We start from the raw sequence: 20,323 nt of genomic DNA on the forward strand, positions 1-20,323 counted from the left end.
GTGTTAGAACTGATGGGCCTATAGTCCTTTAGGAAGTTGTGTACATATTCTGAACATACGGGCACACATATTGTCCTTGAATTTCTTCTTAATGTTCTTGAGATGTGTCAAATTACAATACTTTCATCTGTTTGATAAGATTGCTAAGTTATGTCAAATGCTTATTTGCTAATTCTCGGACGGCGCTTCCGGCTTCTCGGCTAGTTCAGGAAGTGACAGATGGATAGGTGCCATATACTTCCATATATCATAATTATACATTGGACGGAAATCAGTCTAGCTGTGCTAAGATGCCTATAAACATGAACCTTTACCCACAGGAGCACACAGATAGAACTACACAGTTTAACAATATCAAGCTCTAATCCATCTCGCCCCATAAAAATTTAGGTCACATATCAGGGTCCTGCAAAACAACACGCGCCCTCGCCCAGTGTGGCACCATTAATGCTTTTTTTTCTGTAAATTATCATTTTACTGTAACCATGTTTTCAAAATTAGTCTTTGTTGGTTGAATATCCAATTTATGACAATTTGATGAACATTGTCAATTGCAGTTGCTCTGACGAAGACGAGGTAAAAATTGAATCAAATCAGGTAGAGAAAATTATTGATCATTGCTTTGCGTAGATATGAAGCATAGCTGGCTGGTTTAGCAAGGCAACTCATCGATTATTTCCTGGTATAGGGTCCGGTTGCTGAGGAGTAGCCATTAGATAGCACACATGAACGTGACGTCATATTCTGCTGAATGTTCCAATATTATTGCATGTAAAATTATTTCATTTGTTGCACATGCCGAGCCACATATTTACAGCTAGGAAATAATCATAGAAATATAATGATAAATAATATAAAAAATATTTTTGTATGGAACATGTTTTTTTTAAGTTTAGATCTTTTAGAATACTCATAACATGTGGAATAAAGACAGTGCGAGTTCCTGACTGCGAAAGCGTAGGAACAATAACCTCTCAAGGTAAGTTCGGCTATATGAGTTATTGTTTTGTGGCACGTTTTTCGATTATATAGTGCATAAATGGTGTTATTTTGTGACCCAAAAGTTCAGTTAAAACATATGCTATAACTAGCCAAACAGATAAAATGATAGAGTCGCCGTAGGCCAAAGTATGCGATAAGACTTAAAATTCAACTACGTCGAACATCAGCTGGGCCCGAAGCCATTTCCTGCCAGGGGAAAATGTGCCTTTTACAACCCGAAAATAGTTATTTTACCCTTTCAAGTATGAACCATGAAGTGGACTCTTAGTATTTGCGCAATTTGAATATTTCTAATATATCAAAAGTCTTTATTCTTGTTTAGTTATAAATAAGGAAGAGACGTGATGCAAGACTGAGATGGCGTAGACTGTATGTGGTCAATGCCCAATTTGTTCGTGTAGACAATTCAAGAACCTGTGCACAGCTAACCCCCTTAGAGGTTCTCCAGAAAATATATATTCTATTATAGTCAAGATTTATTTATTATCTACGACAGGAGTTGCTTAGTTCAGAAGTACAATGGTGTCGGTGTGGCCTCGTTCTTGGGACTGTTGTGCGGCTCAGATACGTCTTATTGTATGATGAAACGTCATTGGTATTTTTCTGACGTCACTGAAGCGATATAAGAGTTAGTAAAATGAATATACGAAGTAATCCATCATGGAAATTTATTATCGGTCAGTTTTTCATAAATTATGGGCTAGCTTCCTGGTATGTATTATTACTTTCAAATATCACTAGGATGGTTTCTGGATGTGCATTTTTCCTCTCAAAATTTGTTGGGCCGGCGTCCCAGTAGGGGAGTAGGCAATATGTATTATTTTCGTTCTTTACCTTCATCGAGTTTTAGTCTCTTCACTGATGGTTGAGAGAATATTAACCTTCAAGCTTCCATTGTCTTCATGAGTATTCTGCCCATCTGCATGGCCTGCTGGGCCATGCACTCAAGATAGGAACCCATTTAACTGATGCTTGAAGTATTCTGTAGAGCACTTTGTAACCCCCAATTTCTCTTGGGGTTTAGTTCAACATTCAATGCCTAGTATCAGAATATATTGTGAACTATTACTCAAATCCTCTTGATACAGTCACAGAACTCATTTTAACTGACTACAACAATGAGAAAATTGAAATAAATAATTGCAACAGGTTTGATTGGGGCATGATAGATTAATATAGTCACTAGTGTAATTCTGCCGCTTGCTGGCCAGCTCGGCCCATCATCAACTCTATCTGAGCATGAGAAGCCATTTTTGTTTTGATAGATATGGAAGTCGAAGAAGTTGAAGTCTAATATATTTTTTTTTACTCTTAACCTAACCTAAACTGTGCACATCAGAAAAAAGAAAAGTAAATGGAGTTAGACATGGTGAGCTGTGATGGGCCAACTTGATCGAGTAGATGGGCCAAATTGACCCTACACTATTCTGCCAAGTGTAGTTAAGCTAGGCCAAGTTAGGTTAGATTTTTATAGTTGGATAGGTATTGCCAAACTTTGGGTGGGCTTTACAGAAATCAATAGCTGCACCAACAGTTGTTTTTCATGTTAGAAACTATACTAGTGTCAAAATTTACCCAGAATTTTCTCCTTATATACCATAAGTATGTTGCCCGATATGACTTTCTTTTATTTTGTGACTTCTATTGTCTAAATTTTTCATTCTTATAATTGCATCTGTATTTTTAAAAACTTAATTGTCAATCTACACACACAATATATGTAGAGATGAAAGTCACCTATCATTTGTTTTTCCCGTGTATACTAAAATGCAGTGTTCGTCTATCTTTATATTTTTCACAAGTCAAAATTCATCATCCTAACATTTCCAACTTGATTTTCTTTGTAGGATACTGTTTTAAAGCCTAGTTATTGTGCACACAACATTAGATACAAGTTCTTATTCCTTTATAATGTTCTTATACCAACCATTCTACAACTAACAATTGTCAAACACTTGTATACGTCTCCATTAACAGATTTCTACATGCATGTCCTCCATAGTGACCATTTGCCACTCTTTACACCCTTTATAGTCACCGCTCCTCTCTCACATCTGTAATGGTTCCTCTTCAATGGAAACTGGGAAACCTTTTAATCAGCATCATGCATCTCCAAAGTGGTAGATTTCATGACAATTGAAAACAATATTCTCTCAAATTGCATTGCATCAGCAGCACTCCTGTTAACTCGCAAAATAGTGTTGTCCATATATTAGCATTCAGTTCTCTGGTAGAATCTGGATTATACCACATGAAGATGGCTATTGCCATACTCAAGGATATTGTACCTTGAAAAAAAAAATTGAAAAAAAGAAAAGTGCATGACTTAGTAATACATAGAGTATGCCAGTATTTGTGGTAAACGTATGCCAGTATTTGTGGTAAACTTATGCCAGTATTTGTGGTAAATGTATGCCAGTATTTGTGGTAAACATAAATAGCAGCATATTATACCTTCCAAACCAGTTTCCAAAATAAACTGCCTAACCATCCCTCCCCATCATGTGACCAGAACCCTAGCAAAATTAGTACACTTGACCTCCAGTCATACAAGCCACAGATATAGATTAAATTGACTTGCATAAAGACCACTAGACTCGCAATCATCACCAGATTTCCATCTTGTTCCAACCAAGACTAAGTGTTTACAGAAGCAGAATACTGCACTGATATTTCCAACTGGAAAGTGAGCCCTAGGCCAAAACAACTTATACTGTATGATACAATATCTACATCCAACTGCAACATTGTGTAAATTAACCTTGTACATAATATGGGTGGAAAGTGCCTTCCTATGCACTTGGAGAGAAGCTCGCTCTCATTCTTTTCTCCAGAGTAAAGAATGACCAGATTTCCCCAAACTATTACCCACACATGGTGTAAAATTGACCCAGTCAAAATTTCTTAAAAGAGGACATTTAGATGCCAAAAGTTTTGTGGTCAACTTTACACCACCAGTCAAAATTACCCCCACATAATGGAACTGTTGTGGCTTTCACAACTTGCCTCTGCAGTGTCTTGGAAAATAATGGTTTAATTTTGATTCCAGACAACTGGAGTATCATTACCTTATATCGTACTTTCAAACAGACTGCCAAATAGGTTGCAGCACTACAGATACTGGTGTAACTGGAAACAATTACACACAATCCAACAAGGAGTCCCCTCCAAGGAAGCCTCTTGAGCATCCTTTTCACTAGCTATTAACAGCTTACACAAACTTGTTAATGTCATCTCGTATCAGTTCTAACCCTAGACTGCAATGGAAATTCTCCCACCCTTTCCTGTCGTTTTTATATCCCTCACTTTTACTCTCCCTCCCCTTTTCTCTCCCTTTTACTTTACCTTCCCTTTTCTCTCCTTTTCTCTCTCCCTCCCTTTGTTTGTCTCTCCCTCCCCAGTCTATCTCTTCTCTCTTCTTTTCTTTCCCTCCCTGTCTCTATCCCTCTCCTATTCTTTCACTCTCCTCTTCTCCCCCTCCTCTCCCACTGTGCCCCTCTCTCCCCCTCCCCTCTCTCTCCTCCTTCCCCTCTCTCCTTCTCACCCTCTCTCTCCTCCTCACCCTCTCTCTCCTCCTCACCCTCTCTCTCCTCCTCACCCTCTCTCTCCTCCTCACCCTCTCTCTCCTCCTCACCCTCTCTCTCCTCCTCACCCTCTCTCTCCTCCTCACCCTCTCTCTCCTCCTCACCCTCTCTCTCCTCCTCACCCTCTCTCTCCTCCTCACCCTCTCTCTCCTCCTCACCCTCTCTCTCCTCCTCACCCTCTCTCTCCTCCTCACCCTCTCTCTCCTCCTCACCCTCTCTCTCCTCCTCACCCTCTCTCTCCTCCTCACCCTCTCTCTCCTCCTCCCCCTCTCTCCTCCTCCCCCTCTCTCTCCTCCTCTCCCCCTCTCTCCGCCCTCTCTCTGCCCTCTCTCCGCCCTCTCCCCTATCCCTCTCTCCGCCCTCTCCCCTATCCCTCTCTCCGCCCTCTCCTCTCTCCGCCCTCTCCCCTCTCCTCCCTCTCCTCCCTCTCCTCTCTCCTCCCTCTCCTCCCTCTCCTCTCTCCTCCCTCTCCTCTCTCCTCCCTCTCCTCCCTCTCTCCCCTCTCCCTCCCCTTCCTCTCTCTCCCCTTCCTCTCTCTCCCCTCTCTCCTCTCTCTCCCCTTCCTCTCTCTCCCCTTCCTCTCTCTCCCCTCTCTCCTCTCTCTCCCCTTCCTCTCTCTCCTCTCTCTCCCCCTCCTCTCTCTCCTCTCTCTCCCCCTCCTCTCTCTCCTCTCTCTCTCTCTCCCCCTCACCTCTCTCCCCCCCTCACCTCTCTCCCCCCCCTCACCTCTCTCTCCACCCCCCTCACCTCTCTCCCCCCCCTCACCTCTCTCTCCCCCCCTCACCTCTCTCTCCCCCCCTCACCTCTGTCTCTCCACCTCACCTCTCTCCCCCCCTCACCTCTCTCTCCCCCCCTCACCTCTCTCTCCCCCCCTCACCCCTCTCTCTCCCCCCTCACCTCTCTCTCTCTCCCCCCTCACCTCTCTCTCTCCCCCCTCACCTCTCTCTCTCTCTCCCCCTCACCTCTCTCTCTCTCTCCCCCTCACCTCTCTCTCTCTCCCCCTCACCTCTCTCTCTCTCTCCCCCTCACCTCTCTCTCTCTCGCTCCCCCTCACCTCTCTCTCTCTCCCCTCACCCTTCTCTCTCTCTCCCCTACCACCTCTCTCTCTCTCCCCTACCACCTCTCTCTCTCTCCCCTACCACCTCTCTCTCTCTCCCCTACCACCTCTCTCTCTCTCCCCTACCACCTCTCTCTCTCTCCCCTACCACCTCTCTCTCTCCCCTCACCTCTCTCTCCCCTCACCTCTCTCTCCCCTCACCTCTCTCTCCCCTCACCTCTCTCTCTCCCCTCACCTCTCTCTCTCCCCTCTCCTCCCTCTCTCTCTCCCCTCTCCTCTCTCTCTCCCCTCTCCTCCCTCTCTCTCTCCCCTCTCCTCCCTCTCTCTCTCCCCTCTCCTCCCTCTCTCTCTCCCCTCTCCTCCCTATCCTCTCCCCTCTCCTCCCTATCCTCTCCCCTCTCCTCCCTATCCTCTCTCTCCTCTCCTCCCTATCCTCCCTATCCTCTCCTCCCTATCCTCCCTATCCTCTCCTCCCTATCCTCCCTATCCTCTCTCTCCTCTCTCCTCCCTATCCTCTCTCTCCTCTCTTCTCCCTATCCTCTCTCTCCTCTCTTCTCCCTATCCTCTCTCTCCTCTCTTCTCCCTATCCTCTCTCTCCTCTCTTCTCCCTATCCTCTCTCTCCTCTCTCTCCTCTCTCCTCTCTCTCCTCTCTCCTCTCTCTCTCTCTCCTCTCTCTCTCTCTCTCCTCTCCCTCCTCTCCCTCCTCTCTCCCTCCTCTCTCCCTCCTCTCTCTCTCCCTCTCCCTCTCTCTCTCTCCTCTCTCTCTCTCTCTCTCTCTCTCTCTCTCTCTCTCTCTCTCTCTCCCTCTCTCTCCCTCTCTCTCTCTCCTCTCTCTCTCTCCTCTCTCTCTCTCTCTCTCTCTCTCTCTGAGTAACCATGTAGTGAACACTGAAACTATCAGTTATTTTAAGAAAAGGTGAAACAACTATGGATGATTATAGGTGATAGTGTACATGGAAGCCTAGTGTAGGCCTTATGGTCTCCTGCAGTCTCATTATTATATTGTTTCCTCTCCTTCACTTCTTTTTTCCACTCTTTACCTTTTCTCTCACTCATCGAAGCCCATTGCCTTCTTAGTACATACCTAGCAGCCTGTGAGATGTGGTGTACGAAGAGGACACTATTTTCTGTTTTTATATATATATATATATATGTTGAGACATTCTGACAGGTTGATGTAAGCGGAATAGGAAACACAGGAGTCTTAGTCTTGAGTTTATTCCTGACTAGTTTCGCAGGTATGCGAAACTAGTCAGGAATAAACTCAAGACTAAGACTCCTGTGTTTCCTATTCCGCTTACATCATATATATATATACATACTAATGAAATATGTGTGTGCCCACAAACACTGATAAGGCCAAAACTAGAATATGCAGAACTGATATGGTCACCCAGTACAAAAAAGAATACAAGAAAATTGGAATACAAAGAGCAACGACAAAGATGGTCACAACACTTTCAAACCTGACATATGAACAAAGACTGGCCGAACTGAAATTGCCAACCCTGGAACAAAGAAGAGAACAAGGGGACCTAGTAATCATCTACAGAATTATGGAAGGAAAATAATGGCTTGATAGAGAGGATTTATTGAAGTGGGACAGAGGACATGTAGTGAAACTCGGAGGACAACTACAGAAGAGACCTGAAAAAAGAACAGCTTCCCACACAGTGATAGATATATGGAAAAAATTAGATGAAAAAATTAGTGTGTGTGCAAACAAGTATTTAAGAACAAACTTGATCTTGCGAGATACAAAAACAGGTCACCATGAGCATAGCTCCCTGTCCTGTATAATACGACTAGGTAAACACACACACATGACAGTGCAGTGGTAGCGATTGGGTCTGCCACTACAGTGGTTTGGGTTCGAATCCCTCCCAGGGCTGAAACAATTTCAGTATTGCTGCAAGTCGTTACTCCAACTCGTGGGCGGGGAGTTTGGGGTGTGTGTGCGTGTAAAGGTATTAGCCATAGGTTGGTGATATATGAGCTCTGAGCTCTCTTCCAGGAGGGAAATAACTGTTGATCATGAGTCCAACATGTGATCCAAGACCTTGATGAATCACACACAAGGATTGTGAAAGCATGATGGGTCAAAACCTTAACTTTCAGCACTGTTCCTCTGAAATTACTACCTCATTTTCTCCCCCAATCCTCTCAAATAAAACCCGCCCATAAATCTTCCCAACTACACTCAACAAACTGAAGATATTACATTCACATTTGTCCCATTTTCTCTTGTAAAGTGGAACTATACAGGGACTCCTCCAGTCCTCCAGTACTCTACCCTCTTTTAGACACGCATTAACCCTGAGCATACATGGATGCCAACATCGGTATACTGAGGAGGAAGTGGATATAAGAGGAAACATAAGTGCCTTGATTATATTTATTTTGTAGTTGTAGCTGAGTGATCCCATATTCTGTGTTGGCTCTCCTTAGAGATTTTGTATAGTGTCCTTGATGTTCTACTGCTTCACCCACCATTCCTGTTCCCACCTGTCATGTAAATCAACTAGATTATACCCAACTCTCATTTTGTGTTGGGTTATTGTACATAGGGCAGCTGGTGATAACAGTGGACTTGTGTGTATTACTTCTTTTCTTGTGTTTTTTTCGTGTAGAGGGAGAAATAATTGATCATACATACAGGCTGGATCATGCCACGCCCTTATTTGTGATTTTTTTTTTTTTTTTTTTTACAAAGAGAAGTTGAACATGAACAGGATTGATCATGTTTTCAGAAGTTATTCACATTTAGGGTGAAAGAAAAGGAGAGGAAAATATTACAACTGTTACTTGATAGATTAGTGATAGAACAAAAGCAGTCGTGTAGTTCAGTGAAATGTTGTGCTTTACTTCTTTGTGTCATCCAGCCACACCCAAGTGTTAATGTGTGTGAGAGAGAGAGAGAGACTTGCATCCAGAAAAAGCAAACTACTGCCTCATATTGCTAAAGCAAATAAAGGGTTGACTTTGAGAGGGAGAGGGAGATAGAATGAGGAGAGCAGGCAGGTTAAAATACAATAGGCCTTTGTGAACACACACAATGTACTGTTGAGCATATAGTTTATATATGCAAACTTGTCATAAACTAAATGGTGTTGATTATTACTACCTGAATAAAAATAGGGTTGCTATAGTCCCGGTGAAATGTTCACAAATTATCACTCATGCAAGTTTCTCCTTTTACTCGCTTTGTCTTTTCATAACATGCATATTGTGATGCATCATCAAACATCAGGCAAACTAACACTTGCATGTGAATATTCGACTTGTAGTGAATAGGTTAAACAATCTCACTAGCCATGCCACTATTCCTGTACCTCCCTTCCACATGACACCCATCTAACCCAGGTGCCTTACCTGCTCTCATAATTTTCAAAACTACTTCCATTTTACTCTAATATCACCATTTAGTGCCTTCTACTGGTACTACCAATCCCCAATCCTCCACATTCAACAGCTCTAAAATACTTTTCCCACCTTCTTACTGCCTCCTCTTCTGTTATTAACTACCTTCCAAGATGTCTTTTTATTACTTTAAAAATTGTTGTCATAATCCTCCCCAATTTTACTCTCCTTGTCTTGTGTTTTGCTTCTCTTTTTTTACTTTGTATCTTTCATATGTTTCTTTTGTCCTACTTTGCAACCAATTCCTGAATGTTTGCTTATTTTCTACCTTTTTCAATTCATCCCACCACTCACCACCCTTCCTTCCATTCCCTCCTATCCTTCTTGTTCCTTATACCATCTTTGCATACCTTGTTACTCTCTACTTGAAACACACATTCTTCCTGCACTCCTACCTCTACTCTATCCTTCACCACCTCCCACACTTCTCTCAGCTTCTTGTACTCCAACTTCTTTTCCTTCCCATTTAACCAGTTTAAGCACCTCTCTACCCTCTGCTCTTTTCTGCTTTCACCACCAATCCTCCACTCTTAACTTACCTTCCATCAAAAAATTATCTTATATTCTCCCATTCTCACCTCTGAGAATATGGACATCCAGAACTCTTCCTACTCTTTTCCTGGATACTGCTACATAGTCCATTAATGCCTTAAATACCCTTCCATCCACCACTCTCCCATGTGTACTTATGCTTGACCTTTTTCCTAAACACTGTGTTAGCTATCAACAACTGTCTTTCAGAACCCATCCCCATCATTTACTCTATGATTTTTACCAGACATTCCACATTTCCCAACCATTCCATCTGTTGGTTGATCCCATACCATAGCATTGAGATCTCCCAATACACTACACATTCATTATTTATCAAAAACAGCCTCCCTCTCCTCTACACTCTTCACTACCAGACCCATATGTGCTTATAAAAACCCAACTCTCCCTTGCTTGAAGAAACCTTCCACCCCGCATACTGATTTCTCTCATCACTTGTCTTCACCTCGCTCCCTACACCCTCCCCATAACACTCCCAAACTCAAAATCATCCCTCCATTTCAACTTGGTTTCACTTAATGCCAACACATCCAACTTCCTTCATACTGCTTATCTCTTCCCTTTTATTTTCATCTGTACCACACCCATGCACATTAGAAGACCCAAAAATGTGTAGACACTTTTCACGTGGTGCCAAGAAAGGAACATTAATTTTAATACCAAGAAATGCAAAATACTAGAAATGAGCAATAGCTGCAAAAGATCATCATTAGAATATTCCTTGGGAAATGGATACAGTGCAAAAGAAGATAAAGATTCGAGAGGTTTGATGTAAGACAACCTGTTAGCTGACAGACAGCCAGATTGTGGGATAGAAATGTGCTCTTTCACTATTCGGATGAAAGAGAATGAAAAAATTCACAAACCCAGATCCATCCAAGACTAGAATATACATGAGTGATATGGTACACATGGTGTAGGATATAAACAAGATTGAGAGAATACAAAGAGCAGCAGCCAAACTGATTTCTGGCCTGGATAGAGATTAAAAGTACTGAGTCTGCCATACATACATACATATACCAAGGCTTTTTCCCCCTTACAAGGGAGGTAGCTAAAAAGGAAAAGGCATAAAATCATTCCCACCCATTCCATCTCTGAATACACTCCACACCCCTCCACCCTCCCTCTTATCTTAGCACCTCCCGGATGACGGGTCATCCCTGCACCTTGTCCACTGCCCTGGGTCAGAAGCAGTGTCGCAACACACAGCACATCCACAGCAAGGCCGCTTCATTAAATCGGCAACCCCCCCCCCTCTCCGTCCTCCCATGCATAAAGGAGAAGACAGGGAGAAATCCCTTCGGGCTGCATCAAATTTTGCTCACACATACTACCTCACCCCCCCATCCCCCTGCCCATTCCACCTCATGCATCACAACATCATCCATATACAACCATTCTCCATTCACCCGTCTTCTGTCCTCTCCTGTCCTTCCTCAACAGACATTCCCCTCTTCCCCAAAGCCCCCTTCACCCCATCCATCCACCTCATCCAAGGACGTCCCCTCATGTTCACTCCCTCCACATCTGCCTTCCATACCTCTTTTACCAGTCTTTCTTCACTCATTCTTTCCATGTGTCCAAACCATCCTAATACTCTTTCATCAACACTATCTCCCAACTCCCTTTCCACCCCCGTTCTCCTCCTCACCTCCTCATTTCTCAATCTATCTAGCCAAGTAACCCCCATCATATTTCTCAGACACCTCATCTCAAACACATTCAAACTCCTTCTCTCTTCCTCTCTTATGTTCCATGTTTCTGCCCCATACAGTGCTGTTGGCACAATCACTCCTTCATACAGTCTCCGCTTAGCCTCCATTCCCAAATGTCTATTCCTCATTACACTCTTTAATCCACCAAGGCATTTACTCGCTTCTCTCAATCTACATTCTACCTCCACCTTCACTCCACCTTTTCCTGCCACATTTGCACCCAAGTATCTAAAACTATCCACTTCCTCCAGTCGCTCTCCCTTAATGCTCACTTCCAGTCTACTGCCACTTTCACCCCTTGTACATCTCATCACCTTACTTTTACCCACATTTATCTTTTAGCTTTCTTCTATCACATACTCTCCCAAACTCTGTCACCAACTTCCTCAATCCCTCCTCCGATCCTGCCACAAGCGCAGTGTCGTCCTTAAACAACAGCTGGCTCACCTCCCACTTTTCTCCATTTTCTTTAACCATCTCCAATCCTTGACCCACTACCCTTGCATTTACCTCTCGCACTACCCCATCCATGTATAAGTTAAACAGCCAGGGCGACATAACGCATCCTTGACTAAGTCCCACCTTTACCTTGACCCACTCTCTCTCCATTTCTGCCAACATTGAAATATTTAACAGAAAGAAGTGATATAATTACAGTATTGCAGTCACTAAAGGAGATTATATTGACAAAGGAGATCTCTTGATTAGGAATAGGAGGGAGATAAAAGAAGAAGAAAAAAAGCTTGTCATATACAGACATGACCTTAGTTCCCCACACAAGACCTCAAAAGTGAAGGCAAATGAGAAATTGAACACACCCAGAATAGTTGGTAGCACAGGATTTGAACAGCTGAAAGAAACACTCATCAATGTACAGACTAGTAGTGAGAAACAAATTTAACTATAATTTCACATCCACTGACAGTGGAGGAATAAAAGAAAATATTGACAAAATTAAACCTTCATAATAACTGGGTGCACCAAAGCAACTCTAGAACATGACCATCAGAATCCAAAATCTTCTCCAAACAGTAGCAAATGAAGATTGGTAAGCAGTTCTGTACAAAAGCTTGAAAGTCACGCTCAGATCACGTATTGCATCACTTCAGAGAAATCTGTGGGAGAGCCTGGGGTCTTGTCAGCTGCTGTGGGTTTTGTATTTAGTGAAACTCTAGGCAGTAATTATGTATTTATTTACTTTCTAGTATTTTAATGAAAGTTTGATTATTATTGTTATTATTTTTTACATTTCAGGAGCTAAGCTGCTATAGTAAAGGAGAAGCCATTTTTTATCATCGTGGGTTACCAAAAAGCAACAACGGACGGGCAGAGGAGCCAGGGGGGTGCTTCTCGCTCCGTGGGAGGAAGGTAAATATATAAAAAAATTCACTGTCAAGCTTGTCTTGTGCCTCTGTACTGACCCACACCCAGTCTGGTTACCATCCCTTCTGACCTGTCCATTAATTCCATCACCAGCCTACACCATCTTCTCACACCTTCCTATAGTCCTGCTTCACTTAATCATTCCATTTGTGCCATTTTAAAGAAGTAAATGGCAGTCAGAAGCAAGCCTGGATACTCAGAGAGGCAGGATACCATATAAAGTCTAGGTCTGTGGCACCCTCAATCCAAGTTATAATTGGTCTGCATGTTGCTGTGAACCCGTGTTATATATTCTGCTGGCTAGTTGGTGTGGTGACGAATTGGAGTGTGTATCCAGACTCTCATTTCACCACTGGGAATCTTGTGTTGAAGAGCTTAGTGAGGGTACATGTTCATTGATTTATTAAGGCGGGAGGGAAGATGGCTCTTGTTTCTATGGGGAAAGTGAGGGTACATGTTCGTTGAATTAAGGTGGGATGGAAGATGGCTCTTGTTTCTATGGGGAAATTTTATGTTTTAGGAGAGGTGATACTATGTTTCCATAATGTGGTTCCCAGGCTGTGCAAAATAAAACTGAGAATGGGGAAAACACATTCTGCAAAAGGAAACCAAAATCCACATGTTGGAAGAATGTGTTTGATCAGCTGTTCATGCTCTGAACACACAGAGCAAGCAACTGTTCACTGTGGTGAGGTCACTCATTGGTACCAAATATGGCTTCTATGGGGATATCCTTTTGCCTACTATTCTATTGAAATCTCCCTTGGTGACTAAAAGGTTGTGTTTATCATCCTTTCCCTCTTCCATATCATCCCACTCCCTCTACCTATTCTTCTTTATGTCCTTCCTCCTATTCCCCTCTCTCTTCCTCTCATCCCCCTCTCTCTTCCTCTCATCCCCCTCCCTCTTCTTCTCATCCCTCACCCACTTACTCTCATCTCCCTCCTTCCCTCCCTCTCCCTCCCTCCCTCCCTCCCTCCCTCCTGTCATCTCCCTCCCTCCTGTCATCTCCCTCCCTCCTGTCATCTCCCTCCCTCCCTCCTGTCATCTCCCTCCCTCCCTCCCTCCTGTCATCTCCCTCCCTTCTGTCATCCCTCCTCCTCTCAGTCCCCTTCAGATTCCTTTCGTCACCCTTCCTCAGCTCTTTTCATTCCCTTCCCCTTGCCCTCATCCACCTACCCTTACCTTTGTCCATCATCTCCCATACCTTTGTCCATTCTCTCCCACACCTTTGTCCATCATCTCCCATACCTTTGTCCATTCTCTCCCACACCTTTGTCCATCATCTCCCACACCTTTGTCCATCATCTCCCATCCACTTCCCCTCGTCCCCCTCCTCCCCTTCCCCTCGTCCCTCTCCTCCCCTTCCCCTCGTCCCTCTCCTCCCCTTCCCCTCGTCCCTCTCCTCCCCTTCCCCTCGTCCCTCTCCTCCCCTTCCCCTCGTCCCTCTCCTCCCCTTCCCCTCGTCCCTCTCCTCCCCTTCCCCTCGTCCCTCTCCTCCCCTTCCCCTCGTCCCTCTCCTCCCCTTCCCCTCGTCCCTCTCCTCCCCTTCCCCTCGTCCCTCTCCTCCCCTTCCCCTCGTCCCTCTCCTCCCCTTCCCCTCGTCCCTCTCCTCCCCTTCCCCTCGTCCCTCTCCTCCCCTTCCCCTCGTCCCTCTCCTCCCCCCCCTCGTCCCTCTCCTCCCCCCCCTCGTCCCTCTCCTCCCCCCCCTCGTCCCTCTCCTCCCCCCCTCGTCCCTCTCCTCCCCCCCTCGTCCCTCTCCTCCCCCCCTCGTCCCTCTCCTCCCCCCTCGTCCCTCTCCTCCCCCCTCGTCCCTCTCCCCTCTCCTCCCCCCCCGTTTTTCTCATCCTCTTTTCTTCTTGTCCCCCTCTTCTCACCCCCTCCTCCCCCTTCTCACCCCCTCCTCCCCCCTTCTCACCCCCTCCTCCCCCCTTCTCACCCCCTCCTCCCTTCTCCCCTCCTCCACCCCCCTTCTCACCCCCTCCTCCCCCCCTCCTCCCCCCTCCTCCCCCCTTCTCCACCCCCTCCTCCCCCCTTCTCACCCCCTCCTCCCCCTTCTCACCCACTACACCCCCTTCTCACCCCCTCCTCCCCCCTTCTCACCCCCTCCTCCCCCTCCTCACCCCCTCCTCCCCCTTCTCACCCCCTCCTCCCCCTTCTCACCCCCTCCTCCCCCCTTCTCCCCCTTCTCCCCCTCCTCCCCCCTCCTCACCCCTCCCCCCCCTTCCCCCTTCTCACCCCTCCTCACCCCTTCCCCCTCTTCTCCCCCCTCCTCACCCCCTCTCACCCCCTCCTCCCCCCTTCTCACCCCCTCCTCCCCCCTTCTCACCCCCTCCTCCCCCCTTCTCACCCCCTCCTCCCCCCTTCTCCCCCCTTCTCACCCCCTCCTCCCCCCTTCTCACCCCCTCCTCCCCCCTTCTCACCCCCTTCTCACCCCCTCCTCCCCCCTTCTCCTCACCCCCTCCTCCCCCCTTCTCCTCCCCCCTTCTCACCCCCTCCTCCCCCCTTCTCCTCACCCCCTCCTCCCCCCTTCTCTCCCCCCCTCCCCCCCCCTCCTCCCCCCTCTCTCCCCCTTCTCACCCCCTCCTCCCCTGCCCTCCCCCCCACCCCCCTCCCCCCCTCCCCCCTCCTCCCCCCCCTTCTACTCACCCCCTCCTCCCCCTTCTCACCCCCTCCTCCCCCTTCTCCTCACCCCCTCCTCCCCCTTCTCCTCACCCTCACCCCCCCTTCTCCTCACCCTCCTCCCCCTTCTCCTCACCCCCCCCCCCCTCTACTCCCCCCCTCACCCTCTCCTCACCCCCTCCTCCCCCTCTCCACACCCCCTCCTCCCCCCTTCTCCTCACCCCCTCCTCCCCCGATCTCCTCACCCCTTCTCCCCCCCCCCTCCCCCCTTCTTCCGACCCCCTCCTCCCCCCTTCTCCTCACCCCCTTCTCCCCTTCTCACCCCCTTCTCCCCCCTCCCCCCCCCTCCTCCCCCTTGTCCTCCCCCTCTCCTCCCCCCCTCCCCCTCTCCCCCCCCTCCTCCCCCTTCTCCTCCCCCCTCCTCCCCCTTCTCCTCACCCCCTCCTCCCCCCTTCTCCTCACCCCCTCCTCCCCCCTCCTCCCCCCCCCACCCTCCCCCCTCTCCCCCCCCTCTCACCCCTCTCCTCCCCCCTCCTCCCCCCCTCTCCTCACGTCCCCCTCCCCACCCCCTCTCCCCCCCCTCCTCACCCCCTCTCCCCCCCCCCCCTTCCCCCCCCTCCTCCCCCCTCCTCACCCCCACTCCCCCCTCCTCACCCCCCTCCTCCTCCTCACACCCCTCCTCCTCCCCCCTCCCACCCCCTCCTCCCCCTTCTCCCCCTCTCCCCCTCCTCCCCCCTTCTCCTCCCCCCCTCCCCCCCTTCTCCTCACCCCCTCCTCCCCCCTCCTCACCCCCTCCTCCCCCCTTCTCACCCCCTTCTCCCTCTCCTCACCCCCCCCTCCTCCCCTCTCCCCCCCCTCCTCCCCCTCGCCTCACCCCCTCCTCCCCTTCTCCTCACCCCCTCCTCCGCTTCTCCTCCCCCCCTCCTCCTCTTCTCCTCACCCCCTCCTCCCCTTCTCCTCACCCCCTCCTCCCCTTCTCCTCACCCCCTTCTCCTCACCCCCTCCTCCCCTTCTCCTCACCCCCTTCTCCTCACCCCCTCCTCCTCACCCCCTCCTCCTCATCCCCTCCTCCTCACCCCCTCCTCCCCTTCTCCTCACCCCCTCCTCCCCTTCTCCTCACCCCCTCCTCCCCTTCTCCTCACCCCCTCCTCCCCTTCTCCTCACCCCCTCCTCCCCTTCTCCTCACCCCCTCCTCCCCTTCTCCTCACCTCCTCCTCCCCTTCTCCTCACCTTCTCCTCACCTCCTCCTCCCCTTCTCCTCACCTTCTCCCCTTCTCCTCACCTCCTCCCCTTCTCCTCACCTCCTCCTCCCCTTCTCACCATCTCCCCTTCTCCTCCCCTTCTCCTCACCTTCTCCCCTTCTCCTCCCCTTCTCCTCACCTTCTCCTCACCTTCTCCTCACCTTCTCCTCCCCTTCTCCTCACCCCCTCCTCCCCTTCTCCTCACCCCCTCCTCCCATTCTCCTCACCCCCTCCTCTCATTCTCCTCACCCTCATCTTCCCCTTTTTGTCCCCTCATCTTCCCCTTTTTGTCCCCTCATCTTCCCCTTTTTGTCCCCTCATCTTCCCCTTTTTGTCCCCTCATCTTCCCCTTTTTGTCCCCTCATCTTCCCCTTTTTGTCCCCCTCATCCTTCCTTTGTTGCCCCCCTCCTCTTCCTCCCCCTGCTCCCCTTTTCGTATCCCTCCTCTTCCTCCCCCTTCTCGCCCCCCTTCCCCTTCTCGTCCCCCTTCCCCTTCTCGTCCCCCTTCCCCTTCTCGTCCCCCTTCCCCTTCTCGTCCCCCTTCCCCTTCTCGTCCCCCTTCCCCTTCTCGTCCCCCTTCCCCTTCTCGTCCCCCTTCCCCTTCTCGTCCCCCTTCCCCTTCTCGTCCCCCTTCCCCCTTCTCGCCCCCCTTCCCCTTCTCGTCCCCCTTCCCCTTCTCGTCCCCCTTCCCCTTCTCGTCCCCCTTCCCCTTCTCGTCCCCCTTCCCCTTCTCGTCCCCCTTCCCCTTCTCGTCCCCCTTCCCCTTCTCGTCCCCCTTCCCCTTCTCGTCCCCCCCTTCCCCTTCTCTTCCCACTTCCCCTTCTCGTCCCCCTTCCCCTTCTCGTCCCCCTTCCCCTTCTCGTCCCCCTTCCCCTTCTCGCCCCCCTTCCCCCTCTCGTCCCCCTTACCCTTCTCGTACCCCTTGACCTTATCGTCCCCCTTCCCCCTATCGTCCCCCTTCCCCTTCTCGTCCCCCTTCCCCTTCTCGTCCCCCTTCCCCTTCTCGTCCCCCTTCCCCTTCTCGTCCCCCTTCCCCTTCTCGTCCCCCTTCCCCTTCTCGTCCCCCTTCCCCTTCTCGTCCCCCTTCCCCTTCTCGTCCCCCTTCCCCTTCTCGTCCCCCTTCCCCTTCTCGTCCCCCTTCCCCTTCTCGTCCCCCTTCCCCTTCTCGTCCCCCTTCCCCTTCTCGTCCCCCTTCCCCTTCTCGTCCCCCTTCCCCTTCTCGTCCCCCTTCCCCTTCTCGTCCCCCTTCCCCTTCTCGTCCCCCTTCCCCTTCTCGTCCCCCTTCACCTTCTCGTCCCCCTTCACCTTCTCGTCCCCCTTCACCTTCTCGTCCCCCTTCACCTTCTCGTCCCCCTTCACCTTCTCGTCCCCCTTCACCTTCTCGTCCCCCTTCACCTTCTCGTCCCCCTTCACCTTCTCGTCCCCCTTCCCCTTCTCGTCCCCCTTCCCCTCCTCCCCTTCTCGTCCCCTTCTCGTCCTCCTCCCAGTCCTCCTCCCCGTCCCCTTTTCGTTCGCCTTTTCGTCCGCCTCCCTTCCTCCCCGTCTTGTCCTCCTCACCTTCTCGTCCTCCTCCTCCTCTTCCCCTTCTCCTCTTCCCCTTCTCGTCCTCCTCTTTCCCTTCTTTTCCTTCTCTTCCCCTTCTCGTCCTCCTCTTGCAAAGGATTACAAAGGCGGAGCATCCCGACAGGAGACCTGTTGGTCCATATTTAGGTCGGATGCGAAAAAAAAATCATAATAATAAAATAATAAATGAAAACTATAATAATGTAAGTAAAAAAATAAATAAATGCATAGGTATAGTTAAATAATAAACAAACAGGTAAATAGTAAATAATAATAAATTGATATATAACTAATAAATGAAAATCAAACAGACAAATGATAACAAAACAAAAACAAATATAAAGTAAATCATTATCATTACAGCATCTTGCTTAGGTGTTTATCTAAATGATTCTTAAAGCTTCGAACTGAACTACATTGCACTACCTGTGCAGGAAGTTTATTCCATTCATTAACTACACGGTTGGCAAAGTTGTTTCTACCTACTTCCAAATTGAATCTATTTCTGGACAGTTTGAGACCATTGTTTCTTGTCTGATTGTCATTCAATGTGAAAATTTTGTCACTTTTGATGTCAATTCCCTTTAGAATCTTAAGGACCTGTATCAAGTCACCTCTGAGTCTACGCTTTATTAGGGAAAACGGATTCATATGTTTTAGTAGATTTTCATCCTCCTCATCCTCCTTCTCCTCCTCCTCCCCTTCTCGTCCTCCTCCTCCCCTTCTCGTCCTCCTCCTCCCCTTCTCGTCCTCCTCCTCCCCTTCTCGTCCTCCTCCTCCCCTTCTCGTCCTCCTCCTCCCCTTCTCGTCCTCCTCCTCCCCTTCTCGTCCTCCTCCTCCCCTTCTCGTCCTCCTCCTCCCCTTCTCGTCCTCCTCCTCCCCCTTCTCCTCGTCCTCCTCCCCCCTTCTCGTCCTCCTCCCCCCTTCTCGTCCTCCTCCTCCCCTTCTCGTCCTCCTCCTCCCCTTCTCGTCCTCCTCCTCCCCTTCTCGTCCTCCTCCTCCCCTTCTCGTCCTCCTCCTCCCCTTCTCGTCCTCCTCCTCCCCTTCTCGTCCTCCTCCTCCCCTTCTCGTCCTCCTCCTCCCCTTCTCGTCCTCCTCCTCCCCTTCTCGTCCTCCTCCTCCCCTTCTCGTCCTCCTCCTCCCCTTCTCGTCCTCCTCCTCCCCTTCTCGTCCTCCTCCTCCCCTTCTCGTCCTCCTCCTCCCCTTCTCGTCCTCCTCCTCCCCTTCTCGTCCTCCTCCTCCCCTTCTCGTCCTCCTCCTCCCCTTCTCGTCCTCCTCCTCCCCTTCTCGTCCTCCTCCTCCCCTTCTCGTCCTCCTCCTCCCCTTCTCGTCCTCCTCCTCCTCTTCCCGTCCTCCTCCTCCTCTTCCCCTTCTCGTCCTCCTCCTCCTCCTCCCCTTCTCGTCCTCCTCCTCCTCCTCCCCTTCTCGTCCTCCTCCTCCTCCTCCTCTTCCCCTTCTCGTCCTCCTCCTCCTCCTCTTCCCCTTCTCGTCCTCCTCCTCCTCCTCCTCTTCCCCTTCTCGTCCTCCTCCTCCTCCTCCTCTTCCCCTTCTCGTCCTCCTCCTCCTCCTCCTCTTCCCCTTCTCGTCCTCCTCCTCCTCCTCCTCCTCTTCCCCTTCTCGTCCTCCTCCTCCTCCTCTTCCCCTTCTCGTCCTCCTCCCCTTCTCGTCCTCGTCCTCCTCCCCTTCTCGTCCTCGTCCTCCTCTTCCCCTTCTCGTCCTCGTCCTCCTCTTCCCCTTCTCGTCCTCGTCCTCCTCTTCCCCTTCTCGTCCTCCTCTTCCCCTTCCCCTTCTCGTCCTCCTCTTCCCCTTCTCGTCCTCCTCTTCCCCTTCTCGTCCTCCTCTTCCCCTTCTCGTCCTCCTCTTCCCCTTCTCGTCCTCCTCTTCCCCTTCTCGTCCTCCTCTTCCCCTTCTCGTCCTCCTCTTCCCCTTCCCGTTCTCGTCCTCCTCTTCCCCTTCTCGTCCTCCTCTTCCCCTTCTCGTCCTCCTCTTCCCCTTCTCGTCCTCCTCTTCCCCTTCTCGTCCTCCTCTTCCCCTTCTCGTCCTCCTCTTCCCCTTCTCGTCCTCCTCTTCCCCTTCTCGTCCTCCTCTTCCCCTTCTCGTCGTCCTCTTCCCCTTCTCGTCGTCCTCTTCCCCTTCTCGTCGTCCTCTTCCCCTTCTCGTCGTCCTCTTCCCCTTCTCGT

General features: G+C 49.5%; 1 protein-coding gene across 3 annotated transcripts in view; it reads left to right on the plus strand.

Moving 5' to 3' along the window:
* The first annotated feature begins 849 nt into the window (after positions 1-849).
* NAT1 (N-acetyltransferase 1) overlaps positions 850-20,323 on the plus strand; it is a 63,593-nt gene continuing 44,119 nt past the window's right edge. For all 3 annotated transcript variants that reach the window (XM_076211978.1, XM_076211996.1, XM_076211987.1), the window contains exons 1-2: positions 850-979; positions 12,589-12,702. The gene's annotated coding sequence lies outside the window, so the exon portion shown is untranslated. The remainder of the gene's footprint in view (positions 980-12,588; positions 12,703-20,323) is intronic.

The sequence above is a fragment of the Oratosquilla oratoria genome, chromosome 2 (assembly GCF_046742065.1).
Source record: "Oratosquilla oratoria isolate Oo_2021 chromosome 2, ASM4674206v1, whole genome shotgun sequence".
Classification (NCBI taxonomy): Eukaryota; Metazoa; Arthropoda; class Malacostraca; order Stomatopoda; family Squillidae; genus Oratosquilla; species Oratosquilla oratoria.